Source organism: Lissotriton helveticus, chromosome 5_1 (genome assembly GCF_964261635.1).
Source record: "Lissotriton helveticus chromosome 5_1, aLisHel1.1, whole genome shotgun sequence".
Taxonomy (NCBI): domain Eukaryota; kingdom Metazoa; phylum Chordata; class Amphibia; order Caudata; family Salamandridae; genus Lissotriton; species Lissotriton helveticus.
In genome coordinates this window covers 1937826543-1937851879 of record NC_136065.1, presented here as the reverse complement: position 1 = coordinate 1937851879, position 25337 = coordinate 1937826543, and the positions used below count along the sequence as shown (strand labels likewise).

At 51.3% G+C, this 25337-nt stretch overlaps 1 protein-coding gene across 8 annotated transcripts in view; it reads left to right on the top strand.

The window, feature by feature from the left end:
- Nucleotides 1-25337, top strand: part of NFE2L1 (NFE2 like bZIP transcription factor 1) — a 165477-nt gene that overhangs the window by 4509 nt on the left and 135631 nt on the right. The gene's annotated exons all lie outside the window — the stretch shown is intronic.

Sequence of the window (25337 nt, the reverse complement as noted above, 5' to 3'; positions counted from 1 at the left end):
CGTTGTGCCCTCTAGAATCCTGTACAGTTTTGTGGGGAGTTCAGAATGTCCGAAATGTGTTTACTTGGCTGGCGTTCAGTTTGTATACCTGCCCTGGCCTGTCACATTAGCGTCTTGTATGTTTAAAGGCATCAATACAGAGATCCCTTTGAAAATTGGGTGCGGGGCATATTTTCAGGGCTCAGTCTTTAAGCAGTTCATTTCTTTTCACATAAGTCATAAGTCATAAAATTTATATAGCGCACTACATACCCAGAGGGTCTCAAGGCGCTTAGGGAGGGGAGGAGGATTACTTGTCAAATATCCACGTTTTAAGTTGCTTTCTGAATGCTAGGTGGTTCTGGGTAAGGCGAAGGTAAGTGGGAAGTGAGTTCCATGTTTTAGCCGCCAGGTATGAGAAGGATCTACCTCCCATGGTGGTCTTGTTGATGCGAGGTACAGTGGCGAGGGCTTGGTTGGAGGATCGTAGTTGGCGGGGGGGGGTGTAGAAGGACAGTCGTGAGTTGAGGCATTCTGGTCCGATTTCGTAGAGTGCCTTGTGTTCGTGGGTCAGAAGTCGGAAAGTGATCCTCTTATTGACGGGTAGCCAGTGGAGGTTTTTCAGGTGACCAGAGATGTGTTCGTTACGCGGGATGTCTAATATGATCCTGGCTGAGGCGTTTTGGATTCGTTGGAGTTTTTTCTGGAGTTTAGCGGTAGTACCTGCGTAGAGGGTGTTTCCGTAGTCCAGACGGCTCGTGACCAGAGCGTGGGTGACTGTTTTTCTGGTTTCGGTGGGGATCCAGCGAAATGTTTTTTTGAGCATGCGAAGGATGTTGAAGCAGGATGATGAGACGGCGTTGACTTGTCTGGTCATTGAGAGTGAGGAGTCCAGGATGACGCCCAGGTTCCGTGCGTGGTCCGTCGGGATGGGTGCTTTTCCAAGGGCTTCCGGCCACCAGGAGTCGTCCCATGCAGAGGGGGATGTACCTAATATGAGGACTTCTGTTTTATCTGAGTTCAGTTTCAGACGGCTGTGTTTCATCCATTCGGCAACTTCTTTCATTCCTTCGTGTAGGTTAGTTTTGGCGGTGCTAGGGTCATTGGTGAGTGAAAGGATCAGTTGAGTGTCATCCGCGTAGGAGATTATTTTGAGGTTGTGTTGGCGGGCGATGGCCGCGAGGGGGCTCATGTATACGTTGAAGAGGGTGGGACTGAGTGAGGATCCTTGTGGTACGCCACAGATGACTTCAGTGGCCTCGGACTTGAATGGTGGAAGGCGGACTCTCTGGGTTCTTCCGGTGAGGAAGGAGGTGATCCATTCTAGTGCTTTTCCTTGGATTCCTATGTTTTTGAGGCGTTGTAAAAGGGTGTTGTGGCAGACTGTGTCGAAGGCTGCAGAGAGGTCGAGAAGGATGAGGGCGACTGTGTCTCCATTGTCCAGTAGAGTTCGAATGTCGTCTGTTGCTGCGATGAGGGCGGTCTCAGTGCTGTGTTTAGCTCGGAAGCCAGACTGTGAGGAGTCGAGGGATTTGTTGGCTTCGAGGAAAGCGGCGAGCTGGTTGTTGACAGCTTTCTCGATGACTTTGGCCGGGAAAGGAAGGAGCGAGATGGGGCGGTAATTTTTGAGTTCGGTGGGGTCCGCTGTGGGTTTTTTCAGAAGGGCGGTGAGTTCAGCGTGTTTCCAGCTTTCCGGGAAGGTGGCGGAGTTGAAGGAGCAGTTGATGACGTCTCGGAGGTGTGGTGCTATGATGGAGTCTGCTTTGTTGAAGATGTGGTGAGGACATGGGTCTGTAGGGGATCCTGAGTGGATGGAGTTCATCAGGCGGATGGTGTCCTCCGTGGAGATTGGGTTCCAGTCGTTAAGGGTGTTCAAGGGGGGTGAATGTTCAGCATATGGTTGGGTGGGTTGGTCTTCGGGTTGGTTGTTGAAGCTGTTGTGGATGTCTGCAATTTTGTTGTGGAAGAATAAAGCCAGGGAGTCGCAGAGGGCTTGGGAGGGGGTGATGTCGTTGGAGTTGGCCGAGGGATTGGTGAATTCCTTGACGATGTTGAAAAGTTCCTTGCTGTTGTGGGCGTTGTTGTCTAGTCGATCCTTGAATGCTGTTTTCTTGGCCTTTCGGATTAGTTGGTGGTGTATGCGGGTGGCGTTTTTGAAGGCGTCCTTGGTGCTAGTGGTTGGGTCTTTTTTCCAGGCCTTTTCAAGGGAGCGGCAGAGTTTCTTGGACTTCTTAAGATCATCGTTGAACCATGAGGCCTTCTTGTTGCCAGATTTGCTTTGACGTTTTTTCAGTGGTGCTAGGATGTCGGCGCTGTTGGATAACCATAGGGCGAAGTTGGCGGCGGCTTGGTCTGGGTTAGAAGAGTGGGCTGGGGTGTTTAGAAGGAGTGATGAGGAGATCTGGTCGATGGTGATTTTGTTCCAGTTTCTTTGCAGCGTTGGTTGGGGGTGGTTGATGAGTTTAGGCTTGTTGTAGGTAAAGTGAACGCAGCTGTGGTCAGTCCAGAGGAGATCTGTGGTGTGGCTGAAGGAGACGTGATTGCTGGAGGTGAAGATAGGGTCGAGAGTATGACCTGCTATGTGGGTGGGGGAAGTGACCAGTTGTTTAAGTCCGAGGTTGGCGAGGTTGTCCAAGAGGGTGGTGGTGTTGCGGTCGTTGTTCTTTTCAAGGTGAAAGTTGAGGTCTCCCAGAAGGATGTAATCTTTGGAGGGGAGCGCGTGTGGAGTGATGAAGTCCGTGATGTCTTCACTGAATTTTGCGCGGGGTCCTGGTGGTCTGTAGAGGAGGGTGCCTCTGAGTGTGGTCTTGGGGTCGATGTGGATCTGGAAGTGAAGGTGTTCAGAGTTGGCGAGATTGACGTCAGAGCTGGTTGAGATGTGGATTGATTTTTTATGGACGATAGCGATTCCTCCTCCTGTGTGGCCGGTACGGTCCTTGCGTGTGATCTTATAGTCTTCAGGGATGGCAATGGTGATGTCTGGGGCGGAGGAAGCGTTCATCCATGTTTCCGTTAGGAAGGCGATGTCTGGAGAGGTGGTGTCTAGTAGATTCCATAGGTCAATTGCGTGCCTGTGGACCGATCGGGTGTTGAGCAAGATGCATTGTAGGTAGTTGGGGTCGGGAATCTGTGGTGTGGTCGTAGCGGAGATGTTGTCGGTGCCGATGAATTTGCAGGAGTAGCAAGAGAGAGGTCCATGGGTGTGTCCAGGAGCGGCTTGGACGCAGTTGGGGGCGCGACCGGGGTTAAGGGCTAGGAGGGTGGCGGCATCGTAGGTAATGCGGGAGGGCTGGGCAGCGCGGGGGGCAGGGGGTCTGGCGCTGGGCGCGGTCCAGGCGCGGACGGGCGTAGACGGGCTTACCTTTGGCGCGAATTGGGCGCGGTCGCTGCGCGTGAACGCTGCGCGCGGGAAGAACTGTCATATATGGATATTGGAGGGGGAGGGGCGAGGGCGTCTCAGCTGGGAGGCGGGGCGGGCTACAGACTACGACAACAACAAACAAAATGGAGGCGGAGGGGGGGGAGTACAGCAAACCCGCAAACAGAGTCAAAAACAGCGGAAATAACACTTAGAATTGCAGGTAAAGCTAAGCGGCGATCAGGCAGGCAGCAGGCAGAAATAATAATGCAGATATGAATACAGAGCGGCACAGTGCGCAAACAGGGTGAAATCGGCAATTTTAGCTATTAAAGTGCAAGTAGAGCTAGGCGGCGATCAGGCAAACAGCAGGCAGCAAATAATAATGCAGTAATGCGATGCAAAGAGGCACAACGATACCAAATGTCTCAGAGGGACACAGGCGAGCGACCACTCAACTCGGGGGAGAGGAGCGAGTCACCATTACTTGGGTGAAGTGACTGATTCAGATGTTGCCTTGTTTGGGGATTTGGGTCTAGCTAATGCACGAAATAGGGTCTGTTAGGCCCGATATGGATACTAAATTTGAGTAAAACACGACCTCTAGACAGACCTGCAAAGGTGCAAAACCAGTACATTTAGGCCAATTCTTCCACAGTACGTGATGTAATCTGCACTCTGAGCATGCCATCTTTGCATTAACTCGAGAGTCCTTTAGCACTAGGTCACAGCAATTTTGTTTATAAACGCCTGACAATGATTGTTACCCCAATAGTCTACACAACCCCCAGCAGTCCCTTAAAGGTAGTCTCTAAACCCCACATCTGCACCTTCCTATAAGCTACTAATGACTCCCAACTGATAACGGATTACTTCTTTGAAAATCTTTCACACGCTTTCCTAGCTCTGTCTGCTCCCCAGCACTGTGTTCATGGCTCGCACAGTGCCACTTTGGCCATGAATCACCAACAGTGCTCATGTCCCACTGTAGTCCTTCTACTTTGTAGAGAAACTATAAACTTGAGCCACAAAGTGTTCTGTCTTTACACTAGCCACGGACCTGTGTAGCCCTGTGTGGCTCGGAGCACTTACCCTCCACTGTAGCGGGACCCTGCCAGCTGTCTCCCCCCGCCGCCGCAGACCCTGACATCGCGCTGCAGCAGCCGTGCGGGGGAGACTACAATCCCCAGCCTGATTTGCGGCAGGAAGCCGCGGGATACCACTTCCGCGCCAGGAGGCGCTACAAAGTCCCCCAGCAGTCCCAGGGGAGCGGGCGGCCACTAGCCACGGACCTGTGTAGCCCTGTGTGGCTCGGAGCACTTACCCTCCACTGTAGCGGGACCCTGCCAGCTGTCTCCCCCCGCCGCCGCAGCCCCTGACATCGCGCTGCAGCAGCCGTGCGGGGGAGACTACAATCCCCAGCCTGATTTGCGGCAGGAAGCCGCGGGATACCACTTCCGCGCCAGGAGGCGCTACAAAGTCCCCCAGCAGTCCCAGGGGAGCGGGCGGCCACTAGCCACGGACCTGTGTAGCCCTGTGTGGCTCGGAGCACTTACCCTCCACTGTAGCGGGACCCTGCCAGCTGTCTCCCCCCGCCGCCGCAGCCCCTGACATCGCGCTGCAGCAGCCGTGCGGGGGAGACTACAATCCCCAGCCTGATTTGCGGCAGGAAGCCGCGGGATACCACTTCCGCGCCAGGAGGCGCTACAAAGTCCCCCAACAGTCCCGCGTCGCGGGAGCGCCGGGCTAAGCCCGGGCAAAGGGCGGGCCCCCTGTGGCCCTCAGAGGCACGAGGAGGATGGGACGGGCCACGTTTCCTGGCCCCATAGCAATAGAAGGTACAGTTATAGATACCATGTACATGACTATTCGCGGACATTCCTGGTTTTTATTTTTTATTCTTTTTCAGTGTCATATAAGGGGGCATACCAAACTCCCATAGCACTACCAGAGAATGGAACATCTTTTCCAGAGTTATGCATCACCCACCAATACCTGCGAAATTGATATTGATGACCGTTCCCAATTGTTATCCCCGTCACACACCCCAGCTAGCTTGCCAATCTTGTCCTACTGGGAGGAATTAAATGCTCTGTGTGGGACTAAGTTCATCCCAATAACATCCCCCCCCGTAAAAGGCCTTACTACTAACGCTCCCTCTGATAGAACTTGTGAACCTCCCCTACCACCCAATGAGGATAACATTCAGGCCACTGTGGTGTTGCCGGCCCAAAGTATGAAAAGGAAACATGACGGGACAAATGATTGCGAGCTCCAACCTAAAAATCAAAAACTTTGTATCGATCCCCCAACGCCTGCCACAAACTCCATCATACCCAGGGGGGTCGCTGAACGCTTGGATGATCCTCTATTGCAATTAATGCCTCAGCTTGAACAATTGTTAAAATCTGTAATGGCACCCCTGCTAGAACAAATTACTTCTTTAGGGGATAGGCTGACAAGTATAGAGATGGCTATTAAGACTAACTCTTCATCTGTTATAAATATGGCAATACCCAATTGTACCACTTCACCCACTGTACCTGCAGGCCCTATGCTGACGGACATAACAAAATCTGCTTCCGTTGATAGACAACTTCCCAGCATGCTACCCCTAATTGATACTAGAACTGGCCGTAAACCCTTGAACAACTCAAAAATAAATGTCCGGACTACTAAACAGCCCCCTAAGTGCCAACCTCCACTGGTCACTAAAATTGTCCCCAAACCCTTATTAACAAACTACCCAGCCGCTAGAGCAGAGCCAAACAGAGCAGCACATATAGACCTGCCCCCGGAAGCCGCCCCCTTTGTGCTAGTTCTCTCTGGAGTACCAGCTCCCCCACGCAGGAAACCCGAGAGATACCAGGACCTATTACACAAGGTCATCTTCTGGCTAGATAAAAATAGACCACTGCCACCCAATAAGGATGGAGGTATACTGAGTGCCAGAAGGGTGGGCTGGTTTGGCTCTCTACCTAAGGACATTCCCGGGGACCTAATCCTTGTTAAATTTAGGAATAGGAACACTGTCCCCTATTTACGATCCTGCCAGCCCCACGAAGGTGACGGCCCCATCTCCATTTGGGATTTGTATGATTTTTATCCATGTACCTCATACTGCTCCCCTCGAAGATCTACAGTATAAACACTGTATTGCTTGAGTAATGAAGTTTACTCTTCAAACTAGTATTCTGATAACTTGCACGAAGAGCCAGTAGCTGAGTGACAATTTTACTAACATATATTTCCTGGGTAGCATTCTTGAATTGACCTTTATTAATTGTATTAACGTGTACTTAAACGTCTTTCACTGTCATTTATTTGTTTTTAAACAAGACTCTTGAAAATTCTAACTGTATGTATAAATTTGTATATATTAGATATGTGTTTTGTGTATGTATTTTATATGCTTGTCTTTTATGAAGGAAAACTTCGAAATAAAGACGTTAAAACTGGGAACTGGTTCTGTCTTTACATGAGCCCCTATGTCGGAGTTAAACACTTGAGACAATTATGTCAACATGGTAGTCGTGTGCATATGACGGTGTAACCCACAATATAGTCTGAAACAAACTACCATTCTGGGTCACATTTTTTATGTGAAGTCTTTACTTGGGTTCTAAGTCAGTTACCAGCTAGGGATGATGAATGGCCACTGAGCATTTTTTTCACCATTGGTGTTTTAGGGCCACAATACTATTGATTTCCAGTTTTCTAACCAAGTTACTGCCTTCCGGCATTTGACTCTAGTAAGAGCAAGCAGTCAGCCCTTGTCCTCCGTGGACCAGGGACCACATACCTAGCCTCTAAACTTTTGTTTTACACCCCTTCAAGACTTTTAAGATCATGTGACAATACCTGGCTTAAAGTCCCTAGGTTCAGAAAGGCCCAGGCAGGCTGTAGATCATTCTCCCTCCTTGACCCTCACCTCTGGAAGAAACTGCCAATGCAACTATGCACCTGTGAAAATCACTCCCACTTCAGAAAAGAGCTTAAGACTCACTTATTTTAAGCATGCTTTTTTGTACGTAATACATTAACACATAGGAAGGCTTTCTCTGAAAGGTAGTTAAAAATTCAACGCAAACATAAGGAGATGATGGACGGGGTGCTGAAACTTTTCAGACACTCACCCCAGTCACAGATCTGGGTTGAATCCATGATCGTTCTTTAGCTCACTTCGCCACCCCAGCCATTGCAAATCAGTCTTGGCCCTGTTAATCATGGGAACAGTCAAGCCCGAACTGCCAAGGCAGCCAGGTCTTCCCTGGACCGGAAACGAGCACCCTGGGACCGGTCTCGGGGTAACACCCTTCATCTGCCAGGCTAGCTTGAATCCAGTGGCAAAGTGAGCAAGGGTCCTATGTCTGGGCATACCCAGCCAACTCCGGGCAAGCAGAGCAAACACAAGGAGATGATAGATGGAGTGCTGAAACTTTTCAGACACTCGCCTCCAGTCACAGATTCAAGCTAGCCTGGCTGATGAGGGGTGTTACCCTATTACCGGTCCCAGGATGCTTGTTTTCGGTCCAGGGAAGACCTGGCTTGGCAGTTTGGGCTGGACTGTTGTATTATAAGACTGATTTGCATATGGCTGGGTCTGAACTAGGGTGGCAAAGTGAGCCAAAGCATGATGATGGATTCAACCCAGGTATGTGACTGGGGGTGAGTGTCTGAAAAGGTTCAGCGCTCCAGCCATCATCTCCTTGTGTTTGCTGAGTTAAAAACACAACCCCAGAATTTCACACTAGTACTGAATAGCTTTAAAGTCCAGTCAGTGCTTTAGCTGTAGAAAGCAAAAAAAACTTCATGTAACAGGTACTTCTGTGGCAACCATTTGCTGCAAGGTGTGTCCAAACTCATACTACGCATACAAGGACCCCACGACATTGAAGACAATGATGCTGCACCGAAGATCTAGCAATGTAGTCTCTGCTGACCCCTGGGTCAGGTTACAGGAATCTGGTTAGGGCTCAGTCCAAAGTAAGTAAAACCCTTCAAGTAGTTAAGAAACGAAGAGGTAGGACACATGTAGTGGGCAATTGTCCTCCATTAAATCCACGGGTTACTTAAACTTTTGACCCTGCATCTCTGGCACTGTCAGTCCCAGTATTTTCTATTGGCAGGGGCAACCACTTCTGTCTCATTAGATTTGTGACTGCAGGTGACAGTGGAGCTTGCGACCCATATGATGCAGCTCTGTCTGAGGATGCGATGCAGTTCAGGACAGGATGCTTTCATCTGTCAGCTGGATTGTGGGGATCTCATCTCATTGTGGTTGAACTATTTCAGCTCTTCAAATCAGCTGGCCCTTCTGCAGATCCTCATGGAATTAAGTCTATTTCTCCAGGGGTGGACCACCGTGCTCCTCATGCAGATGGGCTCTTTTTTTCTTTCCACAAATCACCGAAGTAAGGTTTCAGCTTTCCAGACTATTGGAAGATGTTTTCTTCCAACATTGATATGTTATGTTATGTTATGTTATGTTATGTTATGTTATGTTAGACGTGCTTGTTTAGCGCATGGCTGCATCAACTTAGGGGCGTCCCAGTGGTCACAGACGGGTGACCAGCGAAAGTGATGCAAGCCAGATGAAGAGACAGTCAGGTATACTCCGTTTCTAAGAGCCACGGAACAGGAGCGCGGCATGCGCATACACATGAACTAGATGGATGAAAACAGCCAGGTTTTAATCTGTTTTTGGAATGCGCTTTTGGAATGCGCAATGATCTTGTGTGCAGCGCGCCATGAGTGGAATAGAGTTCCATAGGACAGAGGCCAGAGACCTCAAAGAGCGCCCTCCCGATCTGCTCCTGGGCACCCTAGGGGTGCAGACCAGATACAGGTGAGCGGAGCGCGGTGCTCGTGTTGGGACATAAACTGTACTGAGCCCCTGCAGTATCTGGGGGCCCTGGCTGTGTAAGATCTTATGGGTGGCACAGAGAGATTTAAACTGAATTCTCTGTTTGATAGGCAGCCAATGTAGATGGTGCAGGAGATGGGAGGTGTGACAGTGCTTAGGGAGGGCAAAAATAATGCTTTCTGTGCCCTTTGGAGTCTCTTCGTGACACTTTATTAAAGCCTAGTAGCAGCCTGTTGCTGTAGTCGAGACATGACAGAACCATTGATTGAATAATCACTTGTCGTGTGAAAGCGTCGGAAAACCCCCAGAATGGGTTTCAGACCCACCTATGGGTTTCAAACCACGTTGGTGGGAAAAGCAAGTGCCTGACACTTTTTTGGCATGGAGCTCGAAAGAGGGAATTTTCCATCCGGACCCCCAGATTATGTAAGCCTCCTCCTTGTCCATCCCGACCGACTGCAAGTACTGGTCGTGGGGAGTGGATGGGGGAGACGTAGCAGGTGTAATTCATTAGTCTTCTGGTGACCAAGGCTTAAAGACACAACCAATCACAAAAACTGCTTTATTTAAAGTTTGCGCTTGCTTTCCCGGGCTTTGAAGCCATAAGTTGGAGGGAAAACCAGTATGCAGTGGTCCAAGTGCTTTCTGGAATGAGGGCTAGACATAGCTTTGGCAACGTGCAAAAATACAAGAAAGCGGGGTAGCTGAGTGTATCTCAGGGAGGGGAAACTTTCTCTGCACAGATTTATTTATATGCTTATATACCGAATTTTCACGTGCCTGTGACATCGCCACCACCATCATGTTGCAGCAGGTTTCAGTGACTGGAAAGCAGCATGTGCAGCTCTGGGCATGTCCAGCATGGACCTAGCCATCCTTCCCAGGAAAGTCACATATTTAGACGAACTGGACTGATCTTTTATCTGGCATGTGGTACAGCCACTAGGAAATCTAGGTACAAGGGTCCAGTTAAAAAAAAAAAAAGGTGCCACTGTGCTATACATCTGTTCCTGTCACGGACTTGGGTGGGTCGAAAAAGCAATAACCACATTCGGACTTTGGGGTATATTGGAACAGAAGGATGAAGAGATACAATTCCTAGTGGCCTTCTCTGGTTTTGGAGTCCATCAGAGAACACGCTACCCTAACCAGAAAAACCTGAAAGGCAGCATGGCTCTTCTTTTTCAAAGAGCACCGAGGGCATTCATCCCAACAGTTAAGGGTTGTGTCATGCCCCAGTGGTTTGGAGTTAAGGGTTTCATACACCCCCCTGTAGCTCAGGCTTGAACCATGTCTTGGTTTAGATGTTCATTCTCTCTGTCGTGTTCCATACCATGACTGGGAGTTTGTATATTTCCCCCCGCATGTGCCTCCATATAATTTGGCTTTCTTTACCTCCGGTCACCGCACCGCCCTATTGTTTTGGCCTCAAAGATTTAGAGGTGGCAGTCTTTACTGCTGTGTCTTGTTGGGATGGTAGTTAACTTACACTACACCTTTTCAGTGATTTGTTTTGAGAAATGGGAGTGAAGAGGAAAGCAGAGATGCTGGAATGCGCTTCTCCCACCCTGCAGGTGCCGTTGACCTTTTCATAGGTTTGCCTTGCTGCTCTGGAACAGGCGATGCCGGTTCTGGGTTGGCACTGCAATTTAAAAATCTGTGGTTGCGCCCATTCCGGTCAGGCCTGCAGTACCTAGGAACCGCCCTCTGTCACAAACAAGAGGTGGGGATTTCCGAGTGGGGCAGGACAAAACTAGACACAGAACTAAACAGGATATTTCAATAGGAAAAGAAGTATGCCTGGAAGGAGAGCCTGTGGTCTGGAGCTGGCACACACATTTCAGAAAACTTGGCTCTACTGCCAGAACGCATACATGAACAGGCTGCAGAGGGGGAGGAGGAGAAATAAGCTAGTACCTTCTTGTAAAGGAGGTGTATATTCTGGGAAATCATTTTGCCAAGGCCTGCTCGTCAGGAAAGTATTGGTGGGTGCGAGTGTAGCGAATTAGAAAGTCTTTTCCATTTACTTGCTGGATTTGTAGATGCATGAATTGAGGGGTCAGTTCTGGGAATAGCTCGGCAGTAGGAGTGATGGTGTGTAACAAAAGCACCATTGTGGATGAGAAGCAAATGAATTCTTTGTTATTGGGAAGGAAGGGGCTGTTTGGTATAGTTGAGTGCTTGAAACTTTGCACTCCGCTGGTCACATACAGTTTAGCGCTGGCCATTATAAAGAGCTACAGGTTTGCTAAGAGATTAAACTACACACTTGCCAATGCGCCTTGTATCTTGAAGGTGACAGAGCTCGCCAATTTGGGCCCACTGGATTCTCATCACAGTGCGAACATGTCTTCATGAATCAGGACTTTGAGTTGGATGTTAAGTGATTTTTAGCACTCTCGTCAAAAACATTCCCCATGGTTTTGGTCATTGATGGTCTGTGAAACATTGCCAAACCGGTGCTGGTCTGCTTGAAGGTCTGAATCTAGTGCATTTTTTGGAGAGACAGAGAAGTAACTTATGTACTGGAAGGAATTGTTAAAAGTACCCTTTTCCCAGGTTTTGCTAGTTGGTTGTTATTGGGGCTTCGGTGGTTGAGAATCTCTACAGTTTACAGCTTAGTGCCAATATGAGGCTTGTGGTACTAAGTCCTCTTTCTTGAGGTCCGGGGCTCCAACATGTGGTGTCCATCTAGTATCAGGCTTCCATGGACTGCACTACTGCAGACCTCATATTTGGCATTTAATGTTCCCTTTTTCTGCTCTTGAATACCCTAGTGCTTTTTTTTGTTCATTTTTAGGTCTCGCCTGAGCCAATGCGCTTGCGCATTGCCCGGCGAGATTATAGTAAGCGGAAAAGAAAAGTCTACCAAAACGGCTGCAGATCGCATACAGTTCATGTGATCTATGCGCGTGCACAGAGCCAGCCACATAGCACACCACCATTTGGGCCCCTCCCGCATCAGACTTGAAAGGAAGCCGCTCGCATACCACCATTTGTCTGAGCCTCGGCATCAGACTTCAAAGGAAGCCGCTCCACCCCAATCAGACTTCAAAGGAATGCGCTCCCGCGCCACGCAATGGAGAGCTTTTTTAAGATGTATTTTTAGCTTCAGTCTCTGCTGCTGCACCACTCTCCGCCCCCACACTTTTTCTCTCCTTCATCCTGACTAGCATATTACTTTGTTGCATTCCGCGCGAAGGTTTCTGATTTTCAAACATGCCAACACCACAGTAATATTGGGTGCGGGCACAATATTCTTAAATCGCTTTCCGATGCGTTCTTTTCGTGTGTGTTGCTTTATCCATTAGTCTCTTTTTCATGCCCTATACTTTGCCTGGGAGCCATGCCGACTGCGGAAGCCTCGCCGCATCAGGCCGTTTCCTACATTCCCGAAGTTCCATCACACGCAGGATGACTAGCTGATAGCGATACCTTCCGAGGGATGAACGCCCTCTTGAGTCTCTCTTCCCATGTTCTGTTCGGTGTGCGCTCTTCACTTGTTTAAGCTTTTCGTCATCACTCGTGTTGTTTACTGATGAACGCGCACTTTGCTCCAGTAAACATCATGCATGTATCGTTTGTGGGTGCGGTCCTCCCTGTTTTGTGACATTTCACACTGGACTAGTTGCTTCCACAGTTGCCTTGACAATTGCACACCTGTTGTCGCCCGTATGCACTTAGCTTGTGGTACATACATAGCCGCCTGACTAGAATACGCGCAACCTGGCGCACTGCACACCACTCAGGGACACCACCACACCAATCGGGGACACCACCACACCACTCAGGGACACCACCACACCACTCAGGGACACCACCACACCACTCAGGGACACCACCACACCACTCGGAGACACCACCACACCACTCGGAGACACCACCACACCACTCTGAGACACCACCACACCACTCGGGGACACCACCACACCACTCGGGGACACCACCACACCACTCGGGGACACCACCACACCACTCGGGGACACCACCACACCACTCGGGGGCACCACCACACCGCTCTGGGGGCACCGCCACACCGCTCTGGGGGCACCGCCACACCGCTCTGGGGGCACCGCCACACCGCTCTGGGGGCACCGCCACACCGCTCTGGGGGCACCGCCGCACCGCTCTGGGGGCACCGCCGCACCGCTCTGGGGGCACCGCCGCACCGCTCTGGGGGCACCGCCGCATCGCTCTGGGGGCACCGCCGCATCGCTCTGGGGGCACCGCCACATCGCTCTGGGAGCACCGCCACATCACTCTGGGACACCACCTCAGGAACACCGCCACATCACTCTGGAGCACCGCCACATCACTCTGGAGCACCGCCACATCACTCTGGAGCACCGCCACATCACTCGGGAGCACCGCCACATCACTCGGGAGCACCGCCACATCACTCGGGAGCACCGCCACATCACTCGGGAGCACCGCCACATCACTCGGGAGCACCGCCACATCACTCGGGAGCACCGCCACATCACTCGGGGACACCGCCACATCACTCGGGGACACCACTCAGGGACACCACCTCGGGAACACCGCCACATCACTCGGGAACACCGCCACATCACTCGGGAACACCGCCACATCACTCGGGAACACCGCCACATCACTCGGGAGCACCGCCACATCACTCGGGAGCACCGCCACATCACTCGGGAGCACCGCCACATCACTCGGGAGCACCGCCACATCACTCGGGAGCACCGCCACATCACTCGGGGACACCACTCAGGGACACCACCTCGGGAACACCGCCACATCACTCGGGAACACCGCCACATCACTCGGGAACACCGCCACATCACTCGGGAGCACCGCCACATCACTCGGGAACACCGCCACATCACTCGGGAGCACCGCCACATCACTCGGGAGCACCGCCACATCACTCGGGAGCACCGCCACATCACTCGGGAGCACCGCCACATCACTCGGGAGCACCGCCACATCACTCGGGAGCACCGCCACATCACTCGGGAGCACCGCCACATCACTCGGGAGCACCGCCACATCACTCGGGAGCACCGCCACATCACTCGGGAGCACCGCCACATCACTCGGGGACACCACTCAGGGACACCACCTCGGGAACACCGCCACATCACTCGGGAACACCGCCACATCACTCGGGAACACCGCCACATCACTCGGGAACACCGCCACATCACTCGGGAACACCGCCACATCACTCGGGAGCACCGCCACATCACTCGGGAGCACCGCCACATCACTCGGGAGCACCGCCACATCACTCGGGAGCACCGCCACATCACTCGGGAGCACCGCCACATCACTCGGGAGCACCGCCACATCACTCGGGAGCACCGCCACATCACTCGGGAGCACCGCCACATCACTCGGGAGCACCGCCACATCACTCGGGAGCACCGCCACATCACTCGGGAGCACCGCCACATCACTCGGGAGCACCGCCACATCACTCGGGAGCACCGCCACATCACTCGGGAGCACCGCCACATCACTCGGGAGCACCGCCACATCACTCGGGAGCACCGCCACATCACTCGGGAGCACCGCCACATCACTCGGGAGCACCGCCACATCACTCGGGAGCACCGCCACATCACTCGGGAGCACCGCCACATCACTCGGGAGCACCGCCACATCACTCGGGAGCACCGCCACATCACTCGGGAACACCGCCACATCACTCGGGAACACCGCCACATCACTCGGGAACACCGCCACATCACTCAGGTTGTCATGAGGAACAAATCATATTGGGCATTATCAGTTCAGGTACATGAGGGACAAACATGTGAACCAGGAAGGCAATTAAGTAATAGTGGATGTTTCGCTAGGTTCTGGTACGTTTTGTTCTGACATCCTCAGCCAAGTGACAAAGGGACCCCATATGTCCCTTGGTCGAGATGCAATGGGCATTATTTCCCAAAAGGCAGTGAGTTGTTCTTGACAAAATGTGACCTCAAGGATCCAGTCTTTAAGCAGGGTGGGGTTTGGCCTACCCCACCTCATGGCGACTCTGTTTTGCTAATAGTAACAGCATAGCCAATAACCTGCGGACCCCCAATGAGACTTCCCTGACGTACCCCAGTAATCCCACTAGTGCCCTAGGCTCTGTGTGTCCTGAGTATTTCACTTATTTTTAGAAAGATCTCTCTCCAATATGCCGCAATCTGGGGGCAGTCCCAGGCCATGTGCAGAAAAGTTACCTGTTCTGTGTGACCTCTTCCGCACTCCACGTTGGGCCCAATGCCCATACGAAACAATTGTATAGGTGTTCTGTAGTATTGATTTATGAATTTTAAAATGGATTTACCTGAGTTTATAGTTTGGGGACACAACTCTGTGTTCCACTGTTCAGTGTTTTGGTGTTGTCACTGGACAGTGTGTTTGCATGGACGAGTAGAGTCTTGTAATTAGCTTGTGGGCTGAGGGAGTGGTGAGTATGTGCTCTAGGGCCTGTAGGGCAGGAGTGGAGTCTGGAAATGTGCTATGCATCTGACGGCGTGTCTGTCGCGGATGGTGCGCCAATGAACCCTTCTTCCCGATATAAATCTGCATAGCTGATGATGCTAAGTCTCCGAGCTCTCGCTAAGGCGCCTTGATCCTCTAACGGGGGCATTGCTGGTTTTTGGCGAAAGATTATTGAGGGGGCAAATAGTATCTTTGTATTGGCGCTCTTCCGTAATCCGTTCCATGCCCATCGCAATGTTACTGTGGTGTCAATGGCGCGGTGGGGGTGTTTGTATGGTCGGTACAATGCCACTTCTAGAGGAGTAGGTGCAGCTATATCATACTCGACCGCCATGTGGGGCTGGAAAGGGGTCGTATGTAAGAATTACGCTTGTGCGCAGTATGCGTATAGGGAAAATCGGGCGTGCCCAGTCCCCCCCTGGCTCTGTGGGAGCGTCAATGTTTCCCAAGAGACTCTAGCCTGTCCTCTCGCCCATACTAGTGATATCAACGAGCGCATAGTGTTGAAGAATGCTTGAGTAAGTTTGAGAGGGACATTTACAAAAAGATACAGACACTTGGAGAGGACTATCATTTTAGCGATTGCTATTTTTTACACTAGGGACTGTGGCAGTGTGTACCAGACTTTAACTTTCTCCTCTAGCCAGGCAATGGTACGCCTTATCTTCATGTTCCATAATTCTTGGGTATCTCTGCTTAACCAAATCCCCAGATATTTAACTGAGCCGACGGAAGTCAAGTTCGAATGGGGTGGTGCTCTGTCAGTGGAGATGGAGTGGAGTGGATTTCTTCCAGTTAATCTGTATGCTGGACATGCCGCCAAATTGAGTTCATTTGGGGATTATTAATATCTAAGGTAATATCGTCTGCATGTTGTGATATTATTATCCCTCTAGAAGAGAAACCCAAGACTCTGGCTGCGTGATGTTGCCGCAGTGGCGCTGCAAGTGGTTTCATCACTATCACGAAGAGCAGGGGGAAGGGGACATCCCTGTCTCGTTCCACGGGTTATAGTAAATGCGTCTGATATTTGACCGTTTACAGTGGGATCTGAATATAGCAGTTGAATCTGTTGTGTAACGAGCGGACAAAATCCCAATCTCGTAAGTACAGCAAAAAGAAATGGCTACTCCAGGGAGTCAACTGCCTTGGTGGCGTCAAGGAGTGCTGCCACCGTGGGAAATTGTGGGTCGAGGTAGTGAAGGATCGTGAAGAAAGTGAGCAAATTATGTGCAGTCTATTTCCTGGGAATAAAACCAGATTGATCTGGTCTGGTAATGAGCGGTAAAAGCGGCTGAACTTTATTGGCTAGCAATTTGGCTTAAATGTTATTATCTGTGTTGATTAGGGATAGTGGACAATGAGTCACAGAGATCTGATGCTTTGTCAGGCTTAAGTAGCAACAATATGCTTGCTTCTCTAAGTGTAGGGGGTAGTCTACAATTTTCAAGGGACTCCTGGTTTACCGCCATAAGGTGAGAAGCAAGGATAGATGCGTAACATTTATAAACAAGCATTTACAATGTAACGGTCTCGGCTTTGCCAAAGTTAGAGCTGTTGGCATTGTAAATGACAAAATCTTTATTTATGTGTTGGTTTTGAAAACAGATAAATAAATGGCATTATCACTTACAATGTCAATAGCTTAATCTCTCGCAAATGCGAGACCTATTGCATTTGCACCCACAGAGAGCCACACACACAGAGCCACACACACACACACACACACACACACACACAGAACCCACCACACACACACACACACACACACACTCACACTCACACTCACACACACACACACACACACACACAGCACACCAGACACACACAGGGCCCACCACACACACACACAGAGCCCACCACACACACACACACACACAGAGCCCACCACACACGCACACAGAGCCCACCACACACGCACACAGAGCCCACCACACACGCACACAGAGCCCACCACACACGCACACAGAGCCCACCACACACGCACACAGAGCCCACCACACACGCACACAGAGCCCACCACACACGCACACAGAGCCCACCACACACGCACACAGAGCCCACCACACACACACAGAGCCCACCACACACACACACAGATCCCACCACACACACACAGAGCCCACCACACACACACACACACACAGAGCCCACCACACACACACACACACACACACAGAGCCCACCACACACACACACACAGCCCACCACACATACACACAGAGCCCACCACACACACACACAGAGCCCACCACACACACACACAGAGCCCACAACACACATGCACACACAGAGCCCACCACACACGCGCACACACAGAGCCCACCACACACGCGCACACACAGAGCCCACCACACACGCGCACACACAGAGCCCACCACACACGCGCACACACAGAGCCCACCACACACGCGCACACACCGAGCCCACCACACACGCGCACACACCGAGCCCACCACACACGCGCACACACCGAGCCCACCACACACACGCACACACCGAGCCCACCACACACACGCACACACCGCCCACCACACACACGCACACACAGAGCCCACCACACACACACACACAGAGCCCACCACACACACACACACAGAGCCCACCACACACACACACACACAGAGCCCACCACACACGCGCACACACCGAGCCCACCACACACGCGCACACACCGAGCCCACCACACACACGCACACACCGAGCCCACCACACGCACGCACACACAGCCCACCACACACACGCACACACAGCCCACCACACACACGCACACACAGAGCCCACCACACACACACACACAGAGCCCACCACACACACACACACAGAGCCCACCACACACACACACACACACAGAGCCCACCACACACACACACACACACAGAGCCCACCACACACACACACACACACACACACACCGAGCCCACCACACACACACAGAGCCCACCACACACACACAGAGCCCACCACACACACACAGAGCCCACCACACACACACACAGAGCCCACCACACACACACACACAGAGCCCACCACACACACACACACAGAGCCCACCACACACACACACACAGAGCCCACCACACACACACACACAGAGCCCACCACACACACACAGAGCCCACCACACACACACAGAGCCCACCCCACACACACACACAGAGCCCACCCCACACACACACAGAGCCCACCCCACACAGAGCCCACCCCACACACACACAGAGCCCACCACACACACACAGAGCCCACCGCACACACACACAGAGCCCACCGCACACACACACACACAGAGCCCACCGCACACACACACAGAGCCCACCGCACACACACACAGAGCCCACCACACACACACAGAACCCACCACACACACACACAGAGCCCACCACACACACAGAGCCCACCACACACACAGAGCCCACCACACACACAGAGCCCACCACACACACAGAGCCCACCACACACACAGAGCCCCCCCCCACACACACAGAGCCATTTGTCAGTTACATAAAGGAGGAAATGATATCAAGTACGCGATTATGACTGTTAAACCTTGTCTCACCTATCTATATTCTGGTTTAGATGAGTTTATAAGTCGTTTCCGGAAAAAACCTATTCAGAAAATGGGATTCTTAGGTCACCCGATGTCAAATTCTGTGACCACGTAAAAGCCAGCGGATATGCGGGACGCAATTTATTGAGCTTTTTAGAAAAGCCTGGCAGCAATTGCAAAGTAAAGTTATGTATTCCAATAATGTATTGGACATGAACGGTTATACTGAACAGGGTGGAAGCGTTAGGTCTGTTAATGTGCGTCATTAAACTATTATTTGTTTTACGAGAAACTATTTTAATCTTGTTCTTGTATTGGCAATTGTTCCACTTTTCTGCACGTAGCACCTGTGACAGTAAAAAAATTAATTGCACACAAAGCGGCTCGTCGCCAGTCAGCCTTGATGTTTAGGCCCGTCTCATTTAATCAGAGCAATAATCCCAACAAAGACCGGTATATCCTTGCGACAAAGACCGATATATCCTTGCGACCAAGCCCTTTCACTGTGCATCGGTCTACTGTTCACTGCGTTTCTTCAATCATTCCTTATTATAATCTCATCAAACAACCGCCAAGTGTTTTTGACAAGACATATTTGAGTGAGTCAAGCTTATTTTAGAAAGGTTCTGTCGGTGGTTCGCCCCCAGCATCCCTTCACAGCCCCCAGCATCCCTTCACAGCCCCCAGCATCCCTTCACAGCCCCCAGCATCTCTTCACAGCCCCCAGCATCTCTTCACAGCCCCCAGCATCTCTTCACAGCCCCCAGCATCTCTTCACAGCCCAGTATTTTTCCACAGACCCATCGTCACCCCACATCCCTAGCACTTATTCTTAGCCCTACATTTTCTTCACATTCCAGCGTCACTCCACATCCCCAGCGTTTCTTTCTGACCCCCTGCCCCCCCTTCTCTTCGCAGCACATCCGCTCTCCTGGATCCACGGATCTCTTCGCCCCTCTACAGCCCCGACATCACAGCACGTAGGATGAATGGTTCATAGCAGACATTTTCCCTAAACTAGGTTTATATTCTTAGAGGAAGAGGGGCGCTGGGGCAATGACAGCTAAGCAGACACGAGGATGAATGACGGGGGCCTCTTCTAAGAGTCGATAAAGGGGGGGGGGGGTTGTCCGTTTCCCGCCCACCCCTATCTCTCGCCTCAAGGGAGGGGGGCAAGGGTCAATCCGACCTGAACCCGGTTTAGCTGGTCTGGGGTCGCCCGTTTATCCCCTGCCGCCCCGTTGGCTGAGAAGGCGCTTTTTTTAAGTTCAGGAAAAATTTTATTAAAGTAATTTCGGACAAAATAAGCACAATAAATCCATAAAGACGTTACATAAGAGTAAGCACTAATACAATAGAAAAAAAAAGAAAAAATGCAATAATGTAATTAACAGCAAAAAAAACATAATTTTGGGTAGAAGTCATAAAGAAAAGGAGAAATAAAGGGAAAACAGCTGAAGTTAAACAGTAAACTGTAAGCATGACTGATGAGTCTTAAAATGTATAACGGTAAACCATACAGGAAGTTAAAAATAATAACATGAAATATACAATTTGTAAAATACAAAAAAAGAAAATTATGAGAAGGCGCTTTGATGGCCCCGTCACACCTCTTCAGCACCTGAGAAGCGCCCGGCGCCTCGAGGCTGAGTGACGGCTTCTGGCCCCTGACAGTCCTAGCAGGGGGTGCGGAGACAGCGGTGCGACCCCCGCAGTGGGCGCCAGTCTGGCTCAACCCGAGCCCTTTACAGCTGGCACCTTCACAAGGGCACAGTCTGTGATATTAAAGAGCTCCTGGCGCTGCCGCAGCGTCTTACTTTATTTGATGATGCTGTGCCCTAAAAATGTATGGGCAGATTATGTTAGTAAACGTATATCCTCTGGTGGTGTTACAGAGACGCCTCCTTTAACGTCCCTGCTGCACTCGACATCCCCAAAGAAAGAACTGAATATCCCTCGGCTCCAGGAGCGTGGCTAGCATTTGGTGCAGTGGCACCGGCGCCCAATGAACCTGGGCAATGCTTTAGTTACTGCCCCAACTGCAGTCAAAGGGAGCATTTTCCTTGCTTATTCCCTGGACCCCTGGGCAGACATCCCTGCTCCCCTAATGCTCGCCCCTCTCTGTGCATTTTATGTATAGCTCTGCAACCTCCGGCTAGTGTTACCTAAGTACTAAGTAAAGGCAGGAGTGAGTGGGTTAATGGGGAGGGAGACGCAGTCTAGGGACTGGTGACAACCATGGGCCATAGTTTCTTAACTTGGATGAGAAGATACACGTGTGGTTGTAAAGAAGCACCACAAACAGGCAGCTGATCACCCATCGTGAGGGTGACGTTCAGCAAGCCCTGGTTTTTCAGGCCGCATTGCTAAGCATGCTGGGACTTGTAGTGTAGAAAACCGTGAGAAAATGATCTGATAAAGAAAAATAAGTCCCGGACCTCAAATTAGTTCCTATTTACCACCACCCTCAACCGCAGGAACAAATTAAGTACTGCTTGCCTCAAACAAGCCTTTCTTCTTCCACTACGCAAGCCACGCCGTACACTTCAAATGCTCACTTTAAACGTGTTTCTCCATCTTCCCCTGTTATCTCTATAACACCGATCACAGCTTGGAAAGTGTTGCAGTTAATATGTGGTTGTCATGTCCTCACTAAACTATACTTGCGCATTTGTGCCCACCCAACGCTCGAGAATCTTAGCGACGTCATATCCTGCCAGGGGGCCAGGCACACCGAGCGTTTGCTGCTCCTCCTTTCTACCTGTCGGGGTGCAGCTCGGTGGGGCCCCTGTAACAGGCCAGCCTCCTTTCCGGGGGCTGTAAACATGCCTGCGTCGCATCACTCTCTGCTGCCTGAGCTGCCAGCCCGCTGACGCCCCTCAGCCTGCACAGGAGGGGCCTCAGAGACAGGAGAAACACCTGGGCCGCCTCTGATGGAGGGACCCTCGGAGGAGGAGGAAGAGCACTGCAGTGGAAGGAAGGACCCGCTGGAGGGGATGGAAGGGAGAGAGACGAGACACCGGAGAGTGTGCCGGGTGGGAGGGAGACTATGGGGAAGAAGAGAGAGAGAGAGAGCGAGAGAGAGAGAGAGAGAGAGAGAGAGAGGTCTGTGGGAGAGTGGGGGGAGGTGAAGGGGAGAGGCTAGAGACCGGGGAGGACGAGGGGCAGAAGAGGATGGGGGCGAAAGAGAGGGGCTGCAAGGGCAGAGTGATAAGACGGAGGGGCGGTAGAGGAAGGGGCGAGGGAAGACAGGAGGAGAGAGATGGGGTGCACGAGAATGAGGGAAGCTAGAGGGCAAATCGCGAGAGGACTGTGCGTCCTACCACCCCATCTCCCTCCTAAACACGGAAGTGAAACTTCTAGCGACCATCTTGGCGTTCCGTCTGAGGTCGGTGATCCCGGATCTTATACATCTGGATCAGTCAGGTCTTTTACCGGACAGAGCAACCAAACTGAACCTTAGACGTACCCATAACTGGCTACAGGAAGTGAGGGGAAGGAGCGACTTACACTGGTTTCTTTCCCTAGACGCCGAAAAAGCCTTCAACGCGATTCACTGGCCATTCCTCTATGCTGTGCTCCACAAATTTGGTTTTGGCCCTAAGTTCCAGAGGTGGGTCCAACTCCTCTACACTAAGCCTCCCGTTCACCCTCACCCTGGCTCTCGGTTATCACGTGAATTCCGGATCCAGAGGGGGACACGGCAGGGCTGCCCCCTATCTCCCCTCCTCTTTGCACTTACCATCGAGGTACTTGCAGCCAGGATTCGACAAAATGAGGGCATCTCTGGTTTTGAACGTACAGACACAGAACCCGCACAAGAAAAGATCTCTATATGCGGATGATGTCCTCTTATATATCACAAAACCAGAGACCACTGTCCCGGAGCTATTCCGGGAACTAGAGCACTATGGTAGACGAGCAGGATACACAATAAATTGGCACAAATCTATCTTGTACGACCCTGGGGGACGGGACCAATGGGGAAGGCTGCCGGGGCAACTGTAGACGACGACTGAAGGCTCTAGATAAGATGCTATCGTTCAAAAAGAATCTGGAACGGATCATATTGAACTCAGTGGCGGATATGACTGCTGGAGACAGCTCCTGCTCACACTTCTAGGTCGAGCGGCCATGTATAAGATGATCATTCTACCTAAATATCTTTACGCCCTACAGAACGAATATTACCCGCTTCCGACAACGCTCATGGCTAAAATCCTTTCTGACCTGAGAACCTTTCTTTGGTTAGGTAAGCAACCTAGAGTGGCCCTGACTACGCTCCAAAGGCACCAATATAGTGGGGGGATCTCACTCCCTAACCTGGAGGCTTACTATTGGGCGGAACACATGGCACCGATTAATGAGTAGCTGCATGCCCCGGCGGATCACCCAACCTATGCCCTAGAGAGGTTTAAACTATCGACTCAAAACTTACTGTACTATCTCTACAGGGGCACTAGACGGGCACCGCTCCTCCCTGCGACGACCCTCACGCTAAACGCGTGGACTAAGGCCACACGGCGCATGGGATGGGAGAAGCAGCCCACCCGGCAGACACCATTATGGCACTGTCAGTGGTTAGCAGAGCTCAATAAGCTACGCGGCTTCCGAAGATGGGATGATATAGGTATCTCCACTATAGGGGATGTGATCGCCAGAGGGGAGCTGAAATCCTTTCTGGTCCTCAAGTCAGAGTTTGGGCTGCATCACTCACAGCTCTTCAAATATACACAGCTGCGACACGCGTGGCGGGCCCAGAATGTCCCACTAAACGATATCCCAGAATATGCGCCTTTGGAGGGAAGACTGCTCCAAGAACGGATCCAAGGGAAGGCGGTCTCCCTCACATACAAAACCTTAACTAACAATATGCTAGGTGACTTGGCGAAGCTTAGACGTACGTGGGAGGCGGAGGTGGGGGACATGGAGGATTTGGACTGGGATATAGCATTAACGCATCCCCGGGAGGTGGCAATTAAATCTAGACTACGCCTTATCCAGTTCAATGTGCTCCACAGAACCTACTACGATAGAATGCGACTCCATAGAATGGGGAAAGTAGAAGACTCGCACTGTCTTAGATGCCGCCAACACGACGGAGATTTTTATCACACCATCTGGGCATGCGACAAGTTACAAACTTACTGGGCGCACATATTCACAGAGCTGGGGGAGGTTTTGGGGGTCACGCTCCAACGGGAACCCAAGCTAGCGCTACTGGGCATGACGAATGAGGTAGACCTGCCACGCCCACTCCTCACCTTCCTAGTTCTCGCACTTGTAGTAGCGAAAAGGGATATTGCATAGTACTGGGGGTCACCGGAGCCGCCAGGACTAGAGGAATGGAGGAGAGGGTTGGACCTCTACATGGCAGCCGAGAGTGACGTATAAAGCAAGGGGGTGCCCCAAAAAATTTCGAAGGGTCTGGACCAAATGGCGGCATTACCATGGGTTGGACGGGGGTTGTGAGGGATGGGTACTTTAAAATCTGGCTATTCCACCGCGAGAGTACTGACAAGAGGACTTCAAGTATTACGCGATGTGATAATTACACCTTGTATCAGTGGACATTGAATTGAGATGTTTCGCACTGAGGCAGAAATTTGTGGCTTTGAGGTGGGTGGGTGTGGGAGTAGAGGTATATGTACTGCTGATTTTACGACTGTATTGTTGAGTTTTGATAAAATGCAAATAAAAATATTTTTTTTAAAAAGAGAATGAGGGAAGGGAGAAGTGGAGGATGTAGAAAAGAGAGGGAGATCGAGGGGAAAGAGGCAGAAGAGAGAGATGAGGTTAGATGTGTGGAAGACATGAGCATCTGGAGCCCGATGGCTGGCTCGCGCTCAGGTCCTTTTGGGCCCTCGAGTCGAAAACGAGCCGAGCTTTCATAACACACCAACTACTGGTTGATTTGCTGACTGCGAGACCAGAAAATCTCAGATTAGCCCCACGAAACCACATTGTGTCATCCGAGGCAAAACATTTTTTTCGAGTGCCTCTTCCAATTACGTGGCAGAAGTGAGAGGGCTCAGCAGGGGTTGAGGCCAAAGAGGAGGGGGAGGTCGGGCTGCAGAGGGAGCGACAGGAAAGGACGGGCGAGATTATCGGGGCAGCAGGTG